Below are 23453 nucleotides of genomic sequence, written 5' to 3' on the forward strand. Positions count from 1 at the left end.
AGGGCGCATACCCACGTGAACCTGAGAGCACTTACATTGGTGTCAGCAGCGGGATGGGATAGCCCTTCGCCAAGGACGGCGAATTAAGCAGGGGAGAGTGTAACACATACGGCCGCCATTGCAGGTTGTTCGAGCTGGCTTACCAGTGCAGTGACGTCACCGCCCTTCCCTGTGAATAGCAGGGACCGCAGCCGTCGGGCTGTAATTTTGATAATAACTTTTTATATAATCATTTTTTTGTGCCTTTCCTCTCCTATTTCCTGTGCAGGGCAAATAGAGGATAATAAAACTTGTGAACATCCACTTAGCTGCATTGGCATAGCTAGGAGGATTTGAAAAGCAATAGTGCAAAGAAACTGTTAACCAAGTTGCAAGTAATTCCTTCAGTGGTTCTTATGCAAATCATCTCTCTGTGCATCCTCTCTCGTGTACTGCCTGCTAAAGTGTAAAGTTTCCTGTAATGTGAAACTTAAGTGTATTGCTTTGGACTTTATATGTCAGTAGATTCTGAATCTGAGGTCACAGAGGCACAGTACATTAAGGTTTTTGTGACTCATTTTCTTTTCACCAGCAGATCTGCCTCCAAGTCAGTTCTGGCTTTGAAACAGATCTATTTTCAAACCAAACAAATGCAAACATTGGTCTTTTTTGTCACCCCCGGGTTCTAATTTTATTTACTGGTAAGCAATGTTCCCGCTAAGCTATCACACACAGGTTATGAAATCAGCGCTCATAGGAAATTAAACTGAGCACAAAAAATCAAATTCCCCAAGAATATGATAATAATAATAAAACAAACACGGTTGCCAGTTGAAAAATGCTCAATTGACCACATGAGACTGGCTGCGAGACGCCCAAGTTGGCTGTGTGCATTATTATTGCTACTTGATAATCGATGTCTATGCTCTCATAGTCTCGTACCTCACTGCTCATGCTCGCTCGACACTCAGTCTCTATGACTGGGCTCGTTGAATCGCTGTCCTGGTCTTTTGGATCTCTATGCTTCTATGAGAATGAGTATATTAACAAAAAATAATTTCAGGTTTACAATTTTACATACACTCAATTTAGTGCACACATGTTTTTGTCACTTGGGAAAAAATTGCACAACTTGAAATTTTTGCACACACAGGCCATTAACAATTAGAGGAAACATTGCTGGTAAGGTCCTTGAAGAGGTTGTGCCACCCTGACACCTCTTCTCTAAAACTAATTAAAAGACATAATTAACAACAGAACCCACTCTAAATGTTTGTTGACTTTTAAAAACTGACGTATTTTAAAAGTAATAGATTCCTTAATATTCTTGTCATTCACACATAAGGAGACCCAGATTCAATGGAAAAGTAGATCACCAGATACTTACAAAAGTATTCATTTTATTACAGCAAAATAAAAACTATTTTGTGTATTGCAGATATCCTGTTAATCATTTACAATAAAGATACATTACAAAACCTAAATAATTTACTTTTTTAATAAAACAAAGTTTACAATAAATATTCATACATATTATTTATTACATTCTGTATTTTCTCATAATGTAACATGTGCACACCCAAAAATAATCTCTTTTTTCACAATGGTGCACTGTGCAATCCATATAAATCTACTGTCACCTGATATCTGGTGAATAATATGAAAGAAAATTATCAAAAATCCAGGTTTTATGTTTCTCATTGTCACAAACATTCGTTTTTCACATCACTCCAGTGTGAATAAGCCTGAGGACAATGTTGTTCCTATTATCTTTGAACAGCAATTGGCACAACTGCCTTGAAGACAGATCTGCGTTGGATTTTAAATCAATTTATAAAAAACAGTGAGTGTATGAAAGAGAATCAAGACAGTGTACTTGACAACTTCCAGCTACAAATGTCACATCTTCATAACTTATCATTAGGTTAAAAGATCTTAAGAACCTTTATTAAATCAAGATGGTAAACAATACAAGGCAGTCAGAAGAGGGAATTTTGGGCTATTCATTTCAATACTGCTTGAAATGCATGCAAATTTCAAATCTAATCTAGTGTTATCTAAACTTGATAAGATTTTATTTTTGAATTGGATAATTTCAAGTCAGGATTTGCACATTATTATTGCAATCGTAGTCACCTTTTTATTGAAAAACATTATAAATTAATTTGAAACGTATTTTCTACATTTGAGAGAATTCCATGCAAAACTGAAACGAAGTTTAGTTTCAAGGCATATTATTTTCATGCTTTTAATGATATTTGATATTTCTCCACTCATCACAATGCTGTTTTATTAAGTGGCCATTAACATTATAAATATTACCTTTCATTTTGCTTTAAACATCTTTGTATAAAATCCCTCTGTGTGTTTTTCTCAATTTTCTGTTTTCTCTTTGAGAGTTCAGTCTGGGTTTATTTCCTGTGCATTCACTAAAACCAACTTTTTCCCAACAGAAGAAACATTGTTAAAGGGGAAACCCTGGCACTGCTGTGTAGATCTTTCTGAGGCTTGAGAGGCCTTAACAAAGGTAAATGAAAACATATCCAAATACAAGGGAACTGTTAGCAGTCCCTTTAATTTCCTAATAAACCACATAAAAACTAAATACAGACTTTCTTGTTTATAACACACAATTGTATTTTCTTGCCTTCGCACATATGCACAAGATACTTGTTTTTTATGAGGGTTATGTTTAAACTTGATTAAAAATGGCTTAACATTAATGTATGCAGTTATGTTTAACTTTGGATGTATGAAACAGGACATGAACTGAAGTAAAGAAATCCACCAAGTATTTGTCTTTCAGGGTTCTAAATCTTAAATACATGCAGTAGACTATTTCTGTAGGAATAGCTGTATGAGGTTTATGTTAAAAAACAATACATTTATTTAAATAAACATTTAAACAGTGGACTCTAAACATCTCAGAAAGTATCAATCAATATCTAAATTACTAACTTTGACAAAGATTCTAGGATGGTGTTTTGCTCTTCAGTTACAATAACACTAATCTGTAAAAAAAAGCTGTATGAGCCATTCCAATCTGATGAATGCATACAGAAACAGCAGTTGTTAGGATTTATAATGATCTACTGATGGTTTTTATGCACTCTCAACCTACTGGACCTTAGTGCTACCAGTGGTACTATTGATAATTGATAATCTTGTTGTTGATATTACTGGAACTGCTTTCGTATGGTTTAAACCCTGTCTCTTTCCATCAACTGATTGAAAATGTTGGGTTTTTTTTTAAATCCGGTCTCCTATACAAAGTTTGTCACATCTGTCTTCCCACTAGATCTGTTTAGTATTTATATGCCCTATATACCCTATATACTGTAGTAGTGGACTGAAGTCATGGTTCTTGCTGGTAGGAGGTCACTACCCAGAAGACAAAACTGAAAGAAAAAAATCTTGAAGGTCATTTCAGACTGTCTTCAGCACTGTAAGAAAAAGAAATATTTCAAAATTAAACTGGGGAACCACTACATGCACAAGTCACAGGCTTATTTAGCCACCACGGAGAATACACCACATGAAGAAGGTCAAGGGTGAACCCTAAGGGCAACAGAAATTAATCTGTCGTGGAGAGACTGGGATAACCCAAAACAGAACTCCTGCTAGGAATTTAAATTAGCGAGAAATACGCAAACTGTTGACAGATCTGTCCCTTTTGATCATGTCACATAAAATAAATAATGTTAAAAAATCAAAATGATTTTGGACAATCACACATGTATAAAATTATTACTTTACAAAGTAAGCTTCGTCGTTGTTATGCATGAACCAAGAGGATTAAACCAGTGTCACTTATGGATGCATAGAGACACTTGCTCTGTGAATAAGATTTGCATTAATGTTGATAATTTTATTGGTATATTTGTTTCATTCTATAGAACTGATATTTATTTGCACCAGCTATAATTACTATAAATTACCTATAAATCTTTTTCACCAACAAAATTGGTAGAAAGTAACTTATTTTATATGTAAAGTACATGTATTCTATATTAATATTATTTGTTGTGATATAAGGTATTATATCAAAACAACAAAACTCTACATGTTAATATAAAATAGAAGGTATTGAATTATCTGAATTTGAAACATAGCACAATTTACGTTGTCTCATGACTTTCCTCATCTAGACAGTGTTGGAACATTATAAAAAAGCCAATAGAATTTTTCAACATATGATTAAGAGTGTAAAATGTAAATCATCAGACTAACAGTATGCACTAGTTATAATACTATATTCTGTTTGGATCACAGTATGCCAGGAGGAGGATATAGCTGCTCTAGACACAGTAAAAAGGAAAGAAAGCAGACTAATTCTTGGTCTGCAGGGAATGTTATATGTGGACAGACAAATGCAACCTTTTAGCCTGGAAGAGAGATGATTACGTAGTGACTTGATTCAGACAATCAAAATTCCCAAGTCAATTAAAGGGACTTCTTCAAGATCAATAAGATGCAAAGACTCAAGGACGTTAAATTAAGCTTAGGGGCATTTGGGACAAAAAACAGGATATGTTTACACATTTGTTCATGGAGGTCTGGAACAAACTCCCTAGCTTTGTTGCTGAAGCTGACAGTGTGGAATCATTTAAAAAACAGTCCAATATTATTCTGGCCCTTTAAGCTACCAAAGGCCAAATATATAAAACACATATGGTTTTATCTTGATTATAATCTTTCTAATGTTTCTATGTTTAACTATACGGATAAAATTGATTAACTGTAATCAACCTTAAGATACTTTCTTAAAGGTTTAAGGTTGAAAGGCTGAAAATGTGTAATGTCTTGACTACGAGTGTTTAAGGGCTTTTTCTTGGTCAGTAATTTTCTACAATTTAAGATAGGATTATGGTATCACATTCTCTGATACTCTATATTTTAATGACAGTCAATTAATGTTTTTTTTTCTAAAACAACTACACTGTCACTTCATTATTTCTTGACACTGTATCTATGTTTTGCTGTTTAAGAACATTTCAAAGAATACTACATTCACAAAACATACAATTTAAGTTGTATAAAAGTCCTTAGCTTGCCATGCATCATGTAATCTAACAATCAAGAACTATGAAAAGAACCACTGAAATGAAAATCTTTGACAAAGAGAACAAACCCTTTATTATACTGTTAAAATATACTGTTTACCATTGTTGCAATATTTGATTTATTTTGTAAATGTAAGAACTTTATTTTAATATACATATATTTTTTCTGAAATTATTACATTTATTTTAGTTATTTTTGTTATTGATTAAACAATATGTTTTTTTCACTTGAAATTTGACGCATTTTGGCATCACAGATAGTACCAAGAAAACATGACTATGTAAACTGAGGACTAGTGAAAGGTTTATAACAAATGTTTAGGCTAGCAGGAATCTTCCAGGAAATACCTGTGGTGAGAATATGAGACCTGGTCTCCACAGGGACATCCTGAGGAAAGGCTATTTCAGCATTTTGTTTTCATTTTAGACTGTTTTAATGAATAGTGTTATAGTAGGTGAGCATTGTGTTTTTATTAATTCTTTAAAAATAATCACCTGTTTATTGTCACTTATTTGATTAAAAATATTGTTCAAAATAACCTAGAGGAAAGATGTTTCAAACCATTTTTTCTAATTTACTTATAATGTAATTATCATAATAAATTACATTTATTCATAATAAGCTTATGTTTACAATTTTATTGATAATTGATTTGCAGATATTGGCTTTGTTTATGTTCTTATTATTACACCTTTTTATGTACACCTGTACAACACGTTTTGATATGTGAAATGTGCAGTATTAATGTAAAACTGTTAAACATCCCACAACAGAATTGTACAAATTATCATCATAGATTTTGAGCAACAGGAAATTTTATATTTTAAAACATAGATTGAAGAACTTTTTAAGAACCTAAAGAAAAATGTGAACTCCCAAATACAAAATCAGTACAAAGCAGACTATATAGTCTCAATTAGATCTGGCCTAGTTATGAAGATCATTTTATTTTTAAACTTTCTTTTAAAACTTTTTTTAAACTGTTTTTGGATGAAATTGTGTGAATCTAGAACCCAGATTTGGTGGTATTTTTCTGTGGCCTGTCAAGGTGTTATAATGCGTTCACGGTGAAGTGTGAATTGATTGTTATCTTTTACATCATGCCAATTGGCATAGGAGTGCAGTACATTCCAAGAAGTCAATAAGGTGATACATCACAGCTACCATTCCGTGTCATTTGTAATAAAGCACAACTGTGATCATGAAATACATCCACAGTTATGTCTGCACTATATGTGAGGGAGAAATTAAAGGTTTTTGCAAACTAAAACTGGGTGGCTTCATTGACTGAAAATTGTCTTGTAATGTTTTGTTTTGAACTGAACAACCACAGTCATTAAACTGTTAGAACATGACCTTGACTACTTAAAATAGCTCAGTTCTACTTTTGAAAAGCAATGTCACGCAAGACCCTCATCATGAATAAACTATGTTAACACAGGTTTCTATAAACACTATATCATAAAGGCATTAAACTGTGACTGATGCTCACTATGTAAGTAATACTTTTCTTTTTCCAAGGCTGGTGGGAAGGAGGGGATGAGGGGGGAAAAGGAAAAGATGGTAATTGGTTCCTCATGTCAAGCAGCTTTTAGTTCTTTGCAAAATAATGGGGCCTTTTTTGTTTTTGAATAATGGCTTTTCCATTCCCATTGACTAGTCTGAGAGGTGCACACTGAGAGCTTTGATCCTGGCTTCATTCCTCTATCATTGTAAAAGGTTTCCATTTTTTAAAGGTACTTTAACCATTTTTCATATTTAAGAGTTTTTCCTCTATGATGCAGGTTACTTATTTTTTGTTGTTCATGTGCTCTTTAAACTAATAAGGTTGATGAAATATATACAGTATATATAAATTAAGCAGACAAAAATGCAGACGTAGAAAATATATACAGTCCAAAACATAGAATTGATGTGAAGTTCTGCACTTTTGCAAGCAAACACCATGCAAATAAAAGAAATAAGGCACATTCTATGGGTTTCATGCAAACTTGTATGTTGCCTTTTAAAAAACAACTTTGGAATCATATTGCAGTCATATAGGGATATGTGATGAAATTTTTAAAGATATTAGTAATAAATGGGCTTTTCCAAAAATGTATATGACACTATATGATAGATTATGAGATGAATGTTTTAGAATTGTAACTTTTCCTTGCATTTCTTGCAGTAAAAGTTTTATTTTAATAAAAATTAGTATCTTTTGGTCTCACAATTGTTTGGTAATGTGACTCTCCAAATTAATCTGAGCTCCAAAACAGCTACTGTGTTTTATTTTGAAAGTTGCTGGTTGTTGTGGACATATTATATAAAACAAGTCGTTCTATTAATTGTTACCCACTGTACTGTGGCAAAAAGAATTTTCATTCTAAATTTATCATCTAGTACTGTAAGAAGTATTCTTAAAATAAACAATGAAGTTTCTTAAATACATTCATTAGCAGGGAATCATTTTGTTGATTATGTTATCAGGTTAGGCATTTCTCTTCAAAGCAAAGTTTAAGCTTTTCACAAAATCTTACCAATTTTTAACTCATTTTCAAGTTGACACCTGTAGAAGGCTCGACAGCCAAAACATCATGTTTTCATGTTTTTCCAGTTTTCAATATGGAATTACCCTTTACTTGTTCCTTTGCAGCCAATGAAAGCTGGCACAGCTCCCCCCTTGAACTATTATAACAAAGTGTGGTCCATTTTTAGTGTTTGGTTGTTCATATCTTAGTTAAAAAAAAAAATTCCATCAATATTTTAAAGCTTCTTCAGATAGAAGAATTAGACTCCCACTAACCTCTGTATAAAGAAGGGGCTCCTGTTTCCTGACTTAAAAGCTCCAAAAGTAGTTTCCATTTCTTTTCCCTTGTGTTTCCAATGTCCTTGTTATTGTTGTTGATCTTGAAGACGTTCCCTGAGTTAATTCGTTCAATGCTCTTCAGGACTTTGAGTACCTGAATGGTCTCCTGTTGATCTTCTACAGTATGTTACGGGACAAAAATAGTCATTTCCCTTAAACTACTGTACAACTGAATTGCATAAATTGTGTAAATACTATAAATAATTATGATACATGTAAGAACAGCATTACAAAATATTAAGATTTTTAATATTATTTTTCTGTTCTGAATTGTATAAGTACTTATAATATATAATTATATATTATAATATATTCTTAACCATTTTCTTTAAAATGTAACAAATTACTTAAAATATATAAAATCTATAAAATGATAAAGGCGCAGTACGTTTACAAATAAAAAAAAGGAAAAACACATCCCAGTTTGTTACAGCTTTGAGCTTTCTGTATTCTGTCAGCTTCTTTTTTACTAGATCTTGGGAAAATTTCCAAATATACGGCAGCAGCCATGCTGTCCAGATGGGACCTTTGGGACACTGAGATGTTATGTCTGGGTGGGTTATATAGTTTGTCATCTGTACAAGATGATTTGAGGCGTGCTTCTTCAAGGAAATAAGCCCACTGTTTCATATTGCTGGAGCTTTTGCACCTAGCTCCAACTAGAAGACATTTCTCACATCTTGACTGCTGTCCCCGGGATGGTCTATAAAAAGTGGCATTGCTATAGGGATTTTCTTGTAAGGGTCTTTAAGAATGACCTTTCGTCTCTGTGCACATCTGTTCAAGTCCTCTGTTCTCTATCAAGTTCATTTCCCTCCAATTCAAACTGTGTCTAAAGCCATGGAGCCATTACCAGCCTAAAACATCTTGGAACATATAGGTTAGCTACAGTATAGATATTTAACATTTTTTTAATGTGATAATTTCAATGGATTCATTTATCTTATAATCAAATATATAATCTAAGTTGAACAGATCCAACTGATGTGCCCTGAGCATGTATTTAAATGCATTAGTACAAAGCTTTACAATTCTTTCCTGGTTGCATGTCTCTGTATTTAAATTAAATAGATAGCTCAGACCGGTCATTTTAGATTTCTGAGAAGTCTCAATTTCAGTGTTAAAGAAGGTTTGGAATACTTGGTGTTCCTCCTGAGTTGCCTGCATAAATGAAGGTTTCTATAAATGTAAATAATTATGATCAGTATGTGTGGTGTGCGCAGCTTGTCTCCAGCTGTGATTTGGTGACCTCTGAGTCTATGAGGCAAACCCCCAGTCCAAAGTAACACAGGCACTCCAGCAGCAGTGCATTTTCATATGCTGAAAGGTCAGCCCCCACTTCAGAAGGATTCAGCTCAATTCGGAGTTCTAAGGAGTTTTAACACTGTATGGTGTCATTCATACATTTTATAAATAAGACTCAGGTGTTTATGAGGACACATCGTCTCATCTTAAATCATCTTGACATCTGCTAGACAATGTGGGGACGTAAGTACAAAGGCAGACAAAACACAATGATATATAGTTAAATGGACATAATTTTAAAACAAGGGATGTTATGTTAAAATTGTATAACACATTAGTAAAGCCTCATCTAGAATACTGTGTACAATATTGGTCGGGAATCTTTGTGCTCTGGAATGATCCAGAAAAGTGTCACCAGAAATATCCCAGCCTTAACGGAATGTCCTACATTGACATGCTAAAGGAACTGAATTCTTCTTGAACAGAGAAGACTAAGAGGGAATCTGACACACATCCTCAAATACAAAGTACCCAGCAGTTTTCTTCAGAATGAACAGTGAAACACAAACAAGAGGGCACAAGTGGAAACTACAGTATGCGGAAGTGCATTTAAAACCAATATCAGGAGGTATTTATTTACCCAAAGGGTTGTGGAAGTATGGTACAAGCTACTAATTCATGTTGTTGAAGCCAATAACTTGGTTTCTTTTAAGAAATGGGTGGATAAGATGCTTGGATCATTTAGCTACTATGAAATTGACTAGATGGGTCAAAAGGTGTCCTCTCCTTTCCTTTCTTGTAAGTTAGGATTTGTTTGTTTTTAACACTTATTAGAAAGCTTCATGGGATAGAGTAGGCATATGATTATTCCTATATATTTAAAATAAAAAAGAACCAGGTTTTAGATCTCTACAGTCCTTTAGAATGTTTCCCTGACCAATCTAATGTGATTTGGGCCATTGTAAAAAGCTGACGTTTTTGTTAGTTTTCTGAATGACAGCATCCTCTCTCACAAGCAAGAAAGCATGTAAAACACCTGTTTTATGTTTACTAAAAACCATATAAGTAATTTAATAATTTAGAACAGATTGCAAGAGCCCTTAAAGTACCTACCATAAATGTGGTGAAAACTGAATCCAATATAAAATTTATGGCAAAGCTTAATGATTATACTCCATCAACTATAACCAATGGACTTGTCAGAACTGGAGTAATTTTTACAAATAGGCACAATTACTCCATAGCACAATATAAAGCTAGTAGAGACTCTGGGGGATGAACACGCAATTAATAAACTTCACCATTTATATCTTATTTGCAGATCTTGTTGATATTCAGCCTCCTTCACTTATAGCAGTGAAGATTACAGTTCGAATATAAGGTAATTTGATTAATCTACATTACTTCAACAAAATGTGATATTATTAGCTGTTTATATGTATCTGAATATATGCACTGTATATTATTAAAATCTTTGTTCTAGAAATATCTACAAACATTGTAGAAGTCTTCAAATGAGAAAAATGCTATAGAAAAGAAAGAGATTTTGTGACTGAATATACTGTTTATAACATTTATTCCCAGATGTTATGGAAAGGTTGGTTCACCTTAGTTCAACATCATGATAGGCCCTGGCCCAACAGGATGTGCACTGACCAATGAGAGCAAACAAAGTTTTATGGCACTGGCCATGACCTGTGTCAAAGAAAATTCTTCACTCAGGTTAGGTGTGGTTCAGTAGAGTCCTTTATTCATGTGCATGGAGAGATTACAATCATACAGATATGAGAGCAGCCTCTTAATGCTGATGTCAGAGGTAATGGGTTTTAATAAAGCCAGTTCAGGGTAACATAGCTCATTCTAAATTAGGAGCTGTTTTTATCTACAAATACTTCTTTGTGATTGACTACTTCATTTTTAAGAAATGAAAATTCACCATTTATTTAGTGACCAGGAAGAATACAAATAGAGCTTTAGCTAAACATTATGTGGTTATAGAATTAGCATCAAAAAGATCAAATAATGTGCCTTGCAATTTATTTTTTATTACTATCACTAGGCAGAAAAAGCATATTAAGAACAACTAGCTACTATCTTGTACACTTAAAAGGTAAATGCTACATTCTTCCTCACCCATTAAGTCTTAGCTTACACTGGGCCAATATAACTAGGCGATCTAGTTTTTTGCATTCCATGAACAATGAAAAACAATCAAGTTCAATGGGGCTAAAAAAGTAAAGTTGAAATTCTTAAATGGGATTGGATGTTTATTTTTTCATCATGCTCTTCAGAAAAAAAGGCCTTTGGTTTGTTGTGATGTTGAAGAATGATGTTTGCCAGCTTTATTTTTTCTCAATGGGAAACTGTGTTGACATGAAAATAAGATTTCAGAAGACTGCTCTCTTTCTCTTGAATTTCAACAATTGTGTCTCAATATTACTAACACGTAACCAGAGTAAGCATCTAGATAAATCTAGAAAAAATTAAATTCATACTTACTATATTAAACACTGACCATCTTGGGAAGTGGCTTTCATTTGCTCACGTCACTGGTCCAGCTGGCTCTTCAAACTTATACAGTAACCTCCAGCTAAACAAATGGTGAGCAATGTAGTTTTTGTTTAAGATTGTCCAGCTACTCAATATCATTACATAATTTACCTCATATTACCTCATATTAACGTAACTCAGGCAATTCGGAGTTTCATTAGTTTGTGTGCCCATGAAGAGCAAATATAAAATATTTGTCTTATTTTGTTCAGTCTATATACAGAATTTTAAGTTAATTATTACCATTATACTTATACCATGAAAGCTTCTGTTCACTTACATAGGAATATCTCGTTTTTATATACATCACTGAGCAATAGTTTATTCCTCTTATGGCTGAAATAATTTGTTCATTATTTTTACCACCAGTGTGCTTATCCTTTATTTTTTAAGACAACTCTCTGCACAACGCCTGGAAACACACAAATTGCGTCACTCTGTCAGACACTGGAGTGTTTGTTTATCTATTTGTGTGATGTTCTCAAGCCAAGCGAATACAGTATCAGCCTTATAGTGAACATCTGGATCTGTCAGATGTTAAAAAACAGGCATCGCCTATTTATTTTTTAAAAATCAGACTTGTCAGACTTCACAGAAAGGTGACTTGAATTTGATCATTTTTACAGATCTGGATTCCTTGTATCAAAGAACAATGTGTTTATTTTGCAATAGTAACAACATTATAAATCTAGCAATATCCCTGATATTATCTTTTTAGTTGCATGCAATAATTTTATTACATACAGTACTGTTGTAAACGTTTGTTTAGACTGTAGGATATATACAGTATTTCCATTAAAAAATGGTGATGGGTATGGAAGGTAAAGAGTTGTAATAAAGGTTTTGCTTTAAGACAGCTGGAACAGGGTAGGTAAAGAACATTTTAATGTGATAGTGGATTTTAATGCACTGTAATTGTGTGCGAACTCTGGGTTGACAGAGGAGAAAAGCACAGAGTAGTGCCCTTCGCCAGGTGTGTGCCAGGACATATATCCCCTCTTCCCAGAGACTACCAGAGTGGGAAGCACATGGAGGGAGAGGACAGCACACTGGTTCACTATCACATCTCCATCACAGCTGGTTGGAGATCCCTGGAAAAGATGGTCTCCTTTTATACTGGAGACATCACCTGTATCAAGTTTCCCCAGCTCACAAGTCACTGCAGTAATACAACTGGTTAATGACATAAATGTACCATGATGTTGTTGAGGCACACCAACACACGACTCTCCCAGAGGACAAGAAGGAAGTGCAGTCCACTCAGGGGTCAAGAACATGAAATGATGTCAACTAGGGAAGCTGCAGGGGCAGTGGCCATGAAGCCTGTGGATTTCAGCCTGAGAGTTTAACTGGATGTGTAGACATGCCCCCTGAGGATTTGTGAGGCTGCTGTCAGATTCTCTGAAACAGAAACACATGGAGAAATGAACCGGGGCTCCTCCTGGTTTGGACCAGGGAGCAGAAAGTAATCCCTCATGGGCGATTTCAAGTGGAGGGTTTCAATGCAGGGCTACACTCTTTGAGCTACTTAGATAATGCTTCAGCATTCGAAGAGGGAGTGACAAATGTGTCTAGTAGCAGAGGACTGTTAACATCAGAGAGCTATGCCTGCAACAGCCACAGTTGGTGATGCCAGACCAAAAACAAAAGTCCTTAATATCCTGTCAAAGCCTGCTTGCTGAATGTAGAAAGTGAAACATAGGATAAGCTTGACTCTAACTTTAAGCTTTGGGTGTAGTGGGTTTAGTGACAGATAGCCAGGTGCCTCTGCCAGGATGTGAGGTGGGTATACTGCTAAGATATAGATTCCTCTCTCAACCATCCACGAGAGATCTTCCTAAACATATCACATGGGACACAAGGTTCAGTTCTTCAATGTGTCAACCCTCCTGTCTGACACATTCTGGAGAAAGTAGAGATAGAAACCAACGAGAAAAGGAACAAAGGCAAATCAGACTCTTCGTGCTCAGGTGGAAAAGTCAAGAGATACCATGGCCTTTGTTGCACAAGGCTCTGGGAGGTACTCTCCAAAGGCTGCAGACAAGTTAACAAGACTGCGAAGAGGTCCTCAAGCTTCTGTTACCATAAGCATAACAACTCTATTGAAGTCACAGCTGAGAATGAGCAATGCTCCAGAAAAGCATCTGCTGAGGTGTGAAAGGCAAAAGGAAAATCTGAAGCCAGAAGACCACTGGAAAAGAAAAAGGAAAGGTTAAAGGACAAAGTGAAGGTGGGCCCAGCAGCCCTTGGAGGGGGACATGACAGCTGTCAATGGTGAGCTAAGAGGAAAACTAGCTCTCAACATTGGGTCCAATACAGTTTAAAATCCACAGGTGACACTGAATGATCCAGTTAGTCAACTCTGGCACCCATGCTCAGCTAAGAAGCAGTGAAAATGCTCTCAAAAATGCATTTCTCCTGAAAGGAAACTTGTTTTCACAATGCACAATGTGAACATAATCAGGAAATTAGTGTAGCAGTTGATGCATTCAGTAAACACAATCCCAAACTAACCATACACACTAACCATCAGAGAAAGAAAAAAGTAAGACACCATACTTTTAATCGTGCAATCATTTTCTCATTGTCTTTTCACCTGCTATTGGTTTACCTGGGAACAATGATCCACTGTATTCACAGAACATAAGAATGACAACAGACATGTGAAAATATTAATCTGAAGTAGGATGAGAGGCCTCTGGTTTATTAAGTGAACAAGCAGCTTCAACCCATCTGGTAATCATATGCTTTCTGTTGAAGCTGCTGCCGTGCAAACTTTAATGATTCTGCCTTACCTCCAAGCAAGGGCTTTCATTAACTATATTTATCCCTCTCCTTTGTACTACTGAAATTACTGTAGTCTCATTTTAGTCAGCTTTTTGTGCAAAATGCTAATCTATACCCTTGATTTTAAGAAGTGGACAGGAAAACAAAAAGTGTTGGACTTCATGTTCTTTTACACATGAAGGATATAAACATAAATCATATTTTATGATCAAAATGCTATACATTTGATAATAAATTGTTCTACTTTTAATTGCTATTAAAAATAAACAATGAAGAAAGATTACAGTCCTTCAGGCACTTGTTCCACTTTTAACACATTTACTTTTGAGAAATGTATATATAATACAAATATATAATTTGTCGAATGCCTGTCTTCTCATTCGTCAGGACTAAGTGAACATGTATATAAGAAAGGTAACAAGATGGAGGCCATTCCACCCATCTACTGTTGCTGCTTTATTTGGTTGCTACTTATGAATGAATTCCCAAGGATCTCATCCAGACATTTCTTGAACCAAGCCATGGTATCAGCTTCCCCAATAAAACTGAGTAGATTGTCCTAGACCCCCAGAACTGTGAGTAAAAAATGTCCTTTTCATAGTGTTAAAACCACTTCAACATATTTTCCACTTGTGTTCTACTGGTCATGTTTCATTGTTTATTCTAATGAAGGCATCTGTGTTTCATCTTTTTTCTTACAGTTTTTCCTTTAACCTGCTATAAGCTTTGCTGTAATATGAGATTTTTTCTTACTAATGTGCCTTTTTTTATCAGATTTAAATGTTGTACTTGTAACGAAGCCTGATTTTTGTACAGTAACTTTGCCTATAAAGTCTTATCTTTTTCAAAATACAAAAGCATCCTATCCATGCCTGCACTTTAAAATCTTGGTACTTTGCTTGTATCTGTGGTTTGTTAGCTGCATGGTATTTGTAAAATTTGATTGTACGTCTCATATGACGCTTTTACTGCTACAGTACTTTGCTTTGACCTGTTGTAGCATGGCCTACCCTAAAATGCTTTTAGATTTTGCTTGCCTGCTTGCCATCTTAAGTCAATTAATTGCAATAGATTAATCTTCTGCAGTAATGCAAAACCCCACAAAGCTCTTTGTAATATCAGAGTAGCATCGGAAACTTTTTATGATTGCCCCAGTCTTACAAAAAATTAAGAAATGTGTTGCTTTGTGTTTGTCTTGTTGAATTTAAACAAAATCATTTTCAATTAATCTCAGTCTTCCAAAGAAAAAGGAAGTTTTGTACACTTTTCAAAGGTTCATTTTATGCAAGAACGTTCCATGCTTTCGAGATACAAATTCAATGACACAAACAGGTAACTATAGTCAAAAAGAAATGAAATAGTACAAGCTCTTTTGGCTGTTCCACTGTTGTATAACCTATTTATGACCATTCTAAGAACAGTATAACAACGTCAGTGATTTACAAATTTGCATTTCAACAAAATGATACTATGAATTCAGAACTTAAATGTACAAATTAATAAAATCACTAAGTTGCAGGCATTAAAAGAGATTTAGTGCATCTACTGGAAGAATTGAGCCATTTTTAAATGGGCATCATGGGTATGATTTCTGATCTCATGGTTTGCATGATTTTTTAAATTGATCATTATTATTGTGATCCTTTGCCACAGACAGATAAAAAGGGAGGCTTGCTAAAAGTTTGAAGTGCTTTTCCAAGCACTCCCCTCATGTTTAGACTGAAAGCCATAAATAGAAAAAGGAAGAAGCCTTCTGTTTCTTCTCTTAGTATATATCAATTATCTAGATTCTGGTATAGTTGGTAAACTAGTCAAGTTTGCAGATTATACTAAATTAGGAAGATTTACAAAACTCAGTGGAAGTGAATTTCAGAAAGATTTAAGCCAAATTCTAAAGTGGGAAAACACAAGGAAAATTACAATTCATCTTGACAGGTTCAGGATTTTGATTACAGGCAATAAAAATATAAACAATAAATATAAAAGTTGAAATGTTGAGCTAGAAGTGGTTCCTTGAAGAAAAAAACTTACTGTATATTAACACATCATTTACATCTTCTAGACGATGTAGGGAAGCAGACAAAAATACAAAATCCTAGGATATACAGATAAAAGATGATAAAGAATTTAAATCATGGCCAGCTTAGTTAAAATAGGATAACATAATAATAAACCCTCATTTAGAATACTGTGCTCTGGAGTCAATCCACAGAAGAGTAATAAGATACATTCTGCATCTTAACTGAATGTTCTACACTGACAGGTTAAAAAAACTGAACTTTTATAGTCTTGAACAGAGAAGTTTTCCTTATAATCGGTAGTGAAAAAAATGAGCCTTTGGGTAATATGCATAGGCTTCAGCACAGAATGGGCCACCCAGTCCATGGCATCACCAACATTTAGCATGTTAATAACTTTAAAAAAGTGTAAAAATATGCAATTTTGACTGCGGTTTAAACCACAATGCTAGCAAACTTGTGAGCTATACAGCCACAGTTTTCATCGGATGTGACGTTCCCAGCCCACCAACCCCTGCATGTAATTAAGTAAATTGCCTGTGCGTGAGTTTTAGCTAAAAGTTCCTTAGCTAAGGTTTAGGCAAAGAACATGTAAAGCAAAAACATGTTCTCAAAAAATCAGAAAATAAAACAGAGTGAATCTGTAACAGGCTGCTTCAAAAGCAAAAACAAAGCCAAACAGCCAAAGACGGAACACAAAATACCAGCACCTCTTATCAGAACCAGCTGAGGGGAAGGCAAGGCAAGCTTTCAAAGTGAAGCAGTGTGTGAAAAAAACTGTCTACCTACTGAGCACGGATTTTGCCATGCTCAGTATCTATCAACCAGACCAATTCAATCCCAGAGCACTCAAGGGAACAGAAAAGGCACAGGGAACCCTGTTATCACAATGAACAAGATAAATTCAGGTAAGTTGAATGGAAGACATAAATTTATTAATGTGTGAAAAGCACAGTTCACTCTTTATAGCTGTTTCTGTTGTGTAAAGAGTTATACAATTATATTACACTACAATGACACTAACTAGAATAAATTACTTAATATATGTTTACTAACATAAAGATACCTTAAACCAGGCAAGTGTTATTGGAATTGCATTAGAGTTCGCTCAGGTAAATGAGACTTTCCTTGTCTCAAATTTTTTTCTTTGGAATAATTGACACAGGCGGAAAATGAAAATGGCAATAGAATATTATAAGGTTACTTTTCAGCTGTTCAAAACTAACGATAACAAAAGATGACAAAACAAAACCACAAATGTAAAGGGATAGCATGTTTAATACTTTTAGCTTTAACTCACCTGGGTTATTTTTGTTTCATTATTATTGCTATTATTATAAGTTTTATCTTCTCAGTTTTTCTGCTGGTTGCTTTTGACCAGGGATCCATTGGATTCCTTAGATCCTGCTATTGTCCGATGGTCAGGACTTTGCGGAGTATGTGGGCTCTTCCAGGGAGAGCGATCTTCTGCACCTGAGCTGCACTCACTTTGCCTGGCAGCTCATCGAGGTACTTTTGAAATCTGAGTCGAGTAGTTCCAAGAGCTCCGACTATGACTTGGATCACACGTGCCTTTCTGTTCCACATGCGCGATATCTGAATCTCAAGGGGCTTGTATTTGCTTAATTTTTCGACCTCCTTAAGACAGACATTCTCATCATCTGGAACATCTACATCAATGAGAAAACATTGCTTCTTGCTCCGATCATGGAGGATGATGTCCGGTTGGTTTGCTACAATGGTACGATCGGTGTAAACAGCCATGTCATACATGATGGTGATGTTCTCCGTCTCCACAACTTTTTCAGGCTGGTGATCGTATCAGTGATCAGGCACTGGTAGGCCAAGCTCGTGAAGCTCATCTATTTTGTTGAGGTACAGTACTTAGGCTTTTCTGCTCTCACTTCAATCAAGACATTCTCACAAAGGTAGGAAATAGCAAAAGGCATCAAAAACTGCACAGCCTTTAATTAGAGGGCTGGGCATTCACTGTCTTTGGAGCCAGAAATCCAATAGTGACTGGTGTTTCAATTCTGACATCAATGTCACATCAGATGATAACTTGAGCAACTTCTCTTGTTCAGCACAGGTCAGATCCTTGGGTATTCCTATGACATCAACAGTAAAGGGGCTCCTGATCCACTCTGATGTGGCCTCAACTAGAAAATACTCTGAGATCTGTTCTTCCAATGACATCACAAACAGCAGCATCAAGTGCCACACCATATGTGTGCAGATAGTTCTGGGAAAAAATTGTTAAAGAGAGCCCCTGCAGTCCCATATTCAGGTCATTCAAACATGAGAATATATCAGCCAGGTAGGTTAATTTTACCAGCCACATTACAAAGCAACTACAACTGCTGTGTCAGCTTGTCATCACTTTAGCACCGTCTGTAAAAACTCTGACGCTTTTTTTTCCCAGTCGATGGCATTCTCTTCGATAAATTCATTCAGAAGCTGAAATATGTGCTCTCCTGTAGTTCTTGTTGGTAGCAGGTTACAGAACAGAAGGTCCTCATGGAACGTACCCTCAAACTCACATCTAATGTAGACGAGCAAACTGGCAAAATCAACGACATCTACAGACTCATCTAATTGCTGTGAAAAGCATCTGCTCATCTTAGCGTACTTTTGATATCATCCGCCATATCAATAATTCTATGAGTGACTGTGTCATTTGAAAGGGGCAACAGGTCGAGCTGTTTAGCAGCTTTTTCTCTACACATACAGTAATAGGTGTCAGTTCTTTTGCCAACGGTAAACAACGTTCTTCACCAATAGTGTGGGACCTACACGCTATAGCAATCCGCAAGCTTGCATTTTCCCGTTTCCCCTTAAAAGACAGTCAGCAGTCCGTCTCAGAAGTTGAAAGAACTTTTTATTTCATGCACATGGGAGCGAAACATGGAGATGCTCAGTGTATTTTTCTCAAAACCTAGAATAGTCCTTAAATATTTTTCTGTTATCTATCGCACTTTCCTGTGCCTACATGATTGACAGTATTCCAAAATCAACAAAATCAACAAAAAGGTTGCTGCTGGAAGAGGTGTTAGTGGGGCCAGCAGGGGGCGCTCACCCTGCAGTCCATGTGGGTCCTCATGCCCCAGTATAGTAACAGGGACACAATACTGTAAACAGGCGCCATACTTCGGATGAGACGTAAAACCGAGGTCCTGACTCTCTGTGGTAATTAAAAATCTCAGTGCGTTTCTCGAAAAGAGTAGGGGTGTAACCCCGGCGTCCTGGCCAAATTTCCCATTGGCCTTTACCAGTCATGGCCTCCCCTAATAATCCCCTATCTATGAATTGATCACTGTTCTATCACTGTTCTCCTCCCCACTGATAGCTGATGTGTGGTGAGCGTTCTGGCGCACTATGGCTGCCGTCGCATCATCCAGGTGGATGCTGCACATTGGTGGTGGTGGAGGGGAGTCCACATTACCTGTAAAACGCTTTGCGTGGAGTGTACAGAAAAGCGCTATATAAGTGTAAGCAATTACTAATTACAATTACATTCTCCTATCTCCCTATTTGCTAATGATAACTCCTTTTAATACAATTGGTCACTTAGGTTCATAGGACGCATTTCTATAAAATGGTATAGAATTACATAGTAGATCTTGTGTCCACTCAAGTATTAGCGCACTGTATCGTAGTAAGTAGGCTGCATATTTGACACATAAACTAATTTTATTAAAATAGAAAATATGAAAACCCATCCCCATTTTTCAGTGCACACAACAAATTTCCAGGGTCATCTGGCATACCACCTGGGGGAGCTCCGCGTACCATAGTTTTAGAACAACGGCCTTAAGACAATTTATTAATTCACATCCCACGGCAAACTTTTTTTGTATTTCTTTCTTTCCTTTTTACGTTTTTTGTCCAATATAAATGAGTAAAAAAATCCGACCAAAGAAAACTGTGCATTAGTTAAGATTTTATTTTACTCTGTAATTTTATGTATTCTAATTTCCACAAATAAATTATAAGGATGTTAAGAGCATACACATACATGCATGTTTTGGTGAAAGAACCAAAACAAATAAACAAAGCACAAAGATCCTTGCAGCTACTCCTGTGGAAAGTTTCTTTTAAGGAAGTGGAAAGCCTGCAGAGTTCGGCAGAAGACAGCAGTTTCCTCCTGGCCTATATTTGGCCTTGGGAACTGGAAAATCATCAGTCACTGTATACGGTAAAGGAGCAAGGAGAAAATATGGAATGCTGGAAATACAGAATAATACATTTCTTTTCAACTCTTCCCTGTCTTTCATCAGTCTGAACTAGTAAGAAGATAAGATCAGGCATACAGCAAGTCAAATTATCATTCAGGCACACACTAATCAATATTCCAACATCTTCTATGAATACTTTAGGTGATCAATGATAAAATACAGCATCAGCTAAATTAATTTATATTATTAGCAGAGGATGTTTCCCATATAATATGCAAATACTTTCATTGAACTTAGTGACATCATGAGAAATGTAAGCACACATTTGTAGTTGTGCATTCCATATCTCTCCTACTGTATATTTAAAGTTCATTAACATCCATAAAGAATCCACCAAGGCAAATCAATTGACAGGTGACATAAGCTTGAAATACGCAAAGATTACCACTGTCACATTCTTAGCAACAAAATGGTGAGCACAGGCATTGGTACTCTGAAATGTTTTACATACATTCATGGTCCTGCCACCTTGAATGCAACAGTGTGGTTTGCCAGATCTGTTATCAATAACAAACCAGTGGAAATATCAATAGGCAAGATAGTGGAGATTGTGCAAGGCCTATGGCCTATATTGGTTGATGTCTGCCACTGCAGGACGCACACAAGTTCCCACACCAATATAACAGCTACTAAACTGACAAATGAAACACAAAATCACACAGCTGCTGTGATACTGTTGTGAGAAGACAATAGAGGAATGTCTTAATGATGCAGGGATAAGGTCAAAGACTCCAGTTAACATTAACATTACATTTCACACTAAATGTAATGGACAGGAAATGGTCAATTAGGAAGTGCAATACTTGTGTGACCATAGACTCACAATCCTAGGTCGCTACAGTAACCAGCCACATTTCCATGCAGTCTGAATCGTCCACCAGGTCTGTTATGGGTGTTTATCAGTACTCTCTGCCCCTAATTAATAGACCCCCACCTCATTACTCTGGGTATTTAAGCCCTTCCTTCTCTCTACACTGACACTCTGTCACTGGTTTGCTTCCCTGGAGACAAATGCCTTCGTTATTCCTTTCTTGCTAAATCATATTCTCTGACTCACTTCCTCGTTTACTCTCCCCTGATCACACAGATTTTTCTTTCTTGTGTTTACCTGGATTTGGACTTCGTCCAGAACACAAAATTCCTTAACCATTATTGTGAGACATTTTGTAGATTCCATTGATCCACACTTCGTTGTGATGGATGATTCTGTTCTAAACTCACTGTGCATGACCTGTGAACCTGTACCTGGAAGGGCCTAATATTTGCATGATGGAATGGTCTCTGAGATCCTAGACATGCCAAATTTTGTATTTTCAGTTCATGTAATTCAGCCAAGGACCCTATAACTGTTTCATATTGCTCTAGGTAGGGAACAGTGATGTATTCCTCAGCATGGACTACAGCACTTCAAAAGCTATATAAGAAGACAGTACAAGAGTTTTGTTGACATTAGGAGTTACAAGACCAAATATTATTCATTGTCTATCTAGAATTTCACATACACATACTGTGACACAGTATGACCATGTACTATGTCACATATTCTTCTATTTCACCTAACAGGGGTTTGATCAGAACAAAGGCTGAAAAGTAATGGTTGTCTGAGAATAGAAGATATCGTCTGAACAAAAAAAGCTTTCCATAAAACAGTCCTATGGTTGGATTAACATGCTTTAAATAAAACATCTCTGGAGTTCTTAATCTGGCCACGTTTTACAGAAGGGTGTAACTTTAATTGAGCTGACGTTTTGTTAGATCAGCAGTTTTGTGAGTTCTGTAAAGACAGCAGTAACACATAAATTATGTTTCTAACTTGCTTTTTGAACTAACTTAATGCCTTAGTCAATACAAAGATTCCATCAGCCTAAGAACACAAACAAACAGTGCAGACTAATACATGGTTACTTGAAGAAAACCAAAAGAACTGCACCATACCCAGAAGTGGTTGTAAAAACTGAATAAGAAACCACAACATCTGAAACTTCACAGTAAAGGTCTCAGATTTGGAGATTTTGTTTTTATAATATTTCACTCATGAATGATTACTTACTGATAGTTAATGGTTGGTATCCAACGGAAAGAAACCATTAATACCGCACACAACATTACCTTATGGATTGTGTATAAAGCTTTACATTTACTGTATTAATAAATATGTAATCAATAACAATTGTGGTTATTAAAATGTTAGATCATTGCATCATTGTGTCTTTCCATACTTTTAGATCATGTATAAAGAGCAGTGTTCATGTGAAATAGTTTTGCAGCCCGGTATTATTTTGAAATCCAACGTAAAAAAAATATAGCAATTGACATTGTACACCAGCAGTTTGCTTAGTGCATGCCTTGTGCTGATCATAGGGATTACATCATCCAGCAATTAAACATGCCAAACATGCTTCCATCTACTTGTCAAAAACAAGGAAACAAAGCAGTTTCTTAGAAATCGAATTTCTCTATACTGCAATTATGAAGTACAGGTTTCAGCTTGTTGCTTAAAGTTCATACCAGTAATAAAAAGGAAACCAAAAAAGCAGGTGTGTATGAAAAAAAACTATGAACCACGTATTATATTAATTTTAGTATGCTAACAATTCCAGCTATGACGGAAGTAGACCTTTCAGTACTACTACTGCTTTACAATTTACTATAGGTCAGTGGCAAGTCAGACAAGACTAAGTATTATACATATATATAGGTTACAAAGTAATTACAAATCTCCTT

Source organism: Atractosteus spatula, chromosome 3, assembly GCF_055471065.1.
Source record: "Atractosteus spatula isolate fAtrSpa1 chromosome 3, fAtrSpa1.hap1, whole genome shotgun sequence".
NCBI lineage: Eukaryota > Metazoa > Chordata > Actinopteri > Semionotiformes > Lepisosteidae > Atractosteus > Atractosteus spatula.